The sequence below is a fragment of the Colobus angolensis genome, unplaced genomic scaffold (assembly GCF_000951035.1).
Source record: "Colobus angolensis palliatus isolate OR3802 unplaced genomic scaffold, Cang.pa_1.0 Scaffold395, whole genome shotgun sequence".
NCBI classification, from domain to species: Eukaryota; Metazoa; Chordata; class Mammalia; order Primates; family Cercopithecidae; genus Colobus; species Colobus angolensis.
In genome coordinates this window covers 514299-518163 of record NW_012117321.1, presented here as the reverse complement: position 1 = coordinate 518163, position 3865 = coordinate 514299, and the positions used below count along the sequence as shown (strand labels likewise).

The 3865-nt window shown below is 36.2% G+C and overlaps 1 protein-coding gene across 1 annotated transcript in view; it reads right to left on the bottom strand.

Annotated features, from left to right (window-relative positions):
* The window catches only part of ZNF679 (zinc finger protein 679), a 41058-nt gene that overhangs the window by 2139 nt on the left and 35054 nt on the right, over positions 1-3865 (bottom strand). The gene's annotated exons all lie outside the window — the stretch shown is intronic.

Sequence of the window (3865 nt, the reverse complement as noted above, 5' to 3'; positions counted from 1 at the left end):
CAGGATGGTCTCGATCTCCTGACCTCGTGATCCACCCGTCTCGGCCTCCCAAAGTGCTGGGATTACAGGCTTGAGCCACCGCGCCCGGCCCTAAAATATATTTTAAATTTAAAATAAATTTTAAAATATCCTCAGTGAGAAAAATGGAAAACCAGACCCCTAAATAAAATCAGAAAAATAAGAATATCAACAATAAGCTTGGAATAATAAAAACAAAACAATCGTGGAATTAAAAAAGAATAACTGAAAAAATTTAAAAGAAAAAAATAATGTAAGAAATGAAGAAGTTAAACAAACAAACTAGGATATATATAAAAAGATCCATAACACATATTTAAGCAAAGTTTCAAAAGTCGCTAACCAGAAGACAATCTTGGGAGCTGTAAGATAAAAATGAGGTATTATTTATAAGCATAGTTCTCTGAGACATTTGACAATAGAAATCTTGCAGGTCAATAAAGAACTGTGTACAATGGTTAAAGTACTGAAAAAAAAACCTTCATGGTAAGAATAATAAACGCAGCAAAAATGTACTACAAAATAAAGAAAAAATAAAGATCTTCCAGAATAAACACATGCTGGAAAAGCATATAAACACTGCATGTGCCCTAAATAAAATGCTGAAAAGAGGTCTTCCACTTAAAATAACATGAAAAAAACACATAATTGCATGAAAATATATAACTTTCTGAAAAACATATGCATATACAAAAAATAAAATTCTGTGGCATTATCGTGATCATGCAGAAAATATTTTTAGTTATTCTTTAAAATTTGAAAGATATAAGTATAAAAATAATCATAAAACATAAAAAGATGTAATTATCAACATCAATAAGATGTATAGGGTAGATAAAATGAGGACAAATTTTTCTATGCAACTGAAGTCATTTTTTTTAACAGTTTAAAAATTACTGTGGTAACATTTAGAGGTGTTATAAATTCTCCAGTGTAGCACAAAGAAAAAATCTTTATATACACACAAAAGAAAATGAGTGAATTACTAACATGAAACAAAGATTGATATTATATATTGGTAAAATGAGTCCATTTACTAGGAATCTATAACTATTATGTCTATCTATATGCACATGCATATATAAGATCAGGGCTTCAAAATATATGAAGCAAATATTGATAGAAATGAAGCAAGAAACAAAATAGCAACTTAAGATTATAAACATTAAGAGCTCACTTTCAATAACAAATAAAAAATTGAAATGAAAAATCAATTAAAAAAACAGAAAACCTGAAGAACATTATATTGTGTATGAATTAATTTTGCATTACTATAGAAAATAAACTGAGACTGAGTAATTTATAAAGAAAAAGACTTCTTTGGTTCACAGTTGAGTAGACTGTACAAGATGTATATGCCAGCATCTGCTTCTGATGAGGATATGAGGAAGCTTACAATTATAGTGGAAGGCAAAAAAGATGTATATGCCAGCATCTGCTTCTGGTGAGGATATGAGGAAGCTTACAATTATAGTGGAAGGCAAACATGTCACATAGTGAAAGATGATGCGAGTGTGAGGTGGAGGAGCCAGGTTCCTTTAAGCAACCAGCTCTCATGTGAATTAATAGAGGGAGCCCTCTATGATTACCAAGGGGATTGTGCCAAGTCATTCATGAGGGATTTGTCTCCATGATGCAAACACCTCTCAGTAGGCCCCACATCCAACACTGGAGATTAAATTTCAACATGAGATTTGGAGGGCACAAACATCTACACCATATTATAAAACCAACTAGGCTAAACAGACACGTACAGAACTCTCCAGTCAAAAGCAAGTGGATACACAATATTATTATTTGCACCTGGTATATTCTGTTAGAATACATAGGTCTTAGTAAATTTCAAAAGATGAGCCAGGTGCAGTGGCTCACAGGTGTAATCTCAGCACTTCGGGAGGCCAAGGTGGAAGGATCACTTGGGGCAAGAAGCTTGATACCAGCCTTGGGAACATGGTGAGACCCTGTCTCTACAAATAATTAAAAATTAGCTGGGCATGGTGGGGTAGGTCTGTAGTGTCAGTCTCTCAGGAGGCCAAGATGGAAGGATTACTTGAGTCCAAGAGGTTTAGGCTGCAGTGAGCCAAGACTGTGCTACTGCACTAGAGTCTGGGCAACAAAGTGAGAAACCCTGTGTAAAAAAAAATTTAAGAAGAGAAAAATCATACAGCCTATTTTTTTCTAACCAAAACTGAATAAAGCTAAAAAGAAAAAAGGTAAAATAGGCAAATCAAAAATATATGGAAATAAACACACTCTTCAATGTATTCTTGCACAGGTCAAATAATTTAACTTAATTTAATATTTTTGCTTGAGGGTCAAAATAAGTGACAACTTAGTTGTCAATATAACTCACAGTGGTGAACAAATTTAATATAATCTGTATCAAAATTCCAAAAGTATATTTATTCCTGAAATATTGTTTAAAATTTTTAAAATTTATTTTGAACTATATCTAGAGAAACATGAAAAACAGAGGCATTATACTTCTTAATTTTAAAACATAATAAAAAGCAACAATAACAACAACTGTGGTATCCACACAAAGACAGATAAAAGTCATGATAGATCAAAATAGGGAGCCCAGCAATGAACTCTTCTGTGCATGACCAAATAATCTGCCACAAGGTTGCCATCAGCAGACAATGGAGAAAATATCATCCCTTCAACAGATAATGTTGAAAACTGGATATCTATATTGACAAAATAAACTTGGATGCTTTAATTGCATTCATATACAAAAAATATTTTAAACAAAATACTTAGACTGAAAAAAATCTAATGAAATTCTTAGAAAAAAATATAGTGGAAAGACACGACATTGGTCTTGGCACCATTTTCTTAGACGTGCCATCAATTGCATGAGCAACAAAGAGAAGAACACAAAAATTTAACTGGAGTAAACTTTAAAATTTCTGTAATCAAATAACACATTTAATAGAGTGGCAATGCTACCCACGAAATGGGTGACAATATTTGAAAATCACATGTGATAAAACTTAATATTGAGAATTTATAAACAACACCTAGAAGTAGACAACGATAATTGAATTACTTGATTTAGAAATGGTCAAGCAAGCTGGGCGCGGTGGCTCATTCTTATAATCCCAGAACTTTGGGAGGCTGAGGTGGGCAGATCACCTGAGGTTAGGATTTTGAGACCAACCTGACCAACATGGCAAAACCCCATCTCTACTCAAAATACAAAATTAGCCGGACATGGTGGCACATTCCTATAATCCCAGTTACTCAGGAGGCTGAGGCAGGAGAAACATTTGAACCCTGGAGGCAGAGGTTGCCCTGAGTCAAAACTGCACCATTGCACTGTAGCCTGGGCAACAAGAGTGAAATTCAGTCTCAAAAAAAAAAAAAAAAAAAGAAAGAGGAATAGGAACAGCTCCAGTCTCCAACTCCCAGCACGAGCGACACAGAAGACCAGTGATTTCTGCATTTTCAACTGAGGTACTGGGGTCATTTCACTAGGGAGTGCCAGACAATCAGTGCTGGTCAGCTGCTGCAGCCTGACCAGCGAGAGCTGAAGCAGGGCGAGGTATCGCCTCACCTGGGGAGCGCAAGGGGGAAGGGAATCCCTTTTCCTAACCAGGGGAACTGAGACACACAACATCTGGAAAATCGGGTAACTCCCACCCCAATAACGCGCTTTAAGCAAACTGGCACACCAGGAGAATATATCCCTTACCTGGCCGGGAGGGTCCCACTCCCACAAAGCCTCCCTCACTGCTAACACAGCAGTCTGCGGAGACCTAACCGCAAGGCAGCAGCGAGGCTGGGGGAGGGGCACCCGCCATTGCTGAGGCTTGAGTAGGTAAACAAAGCCGCTGGGAAGCTC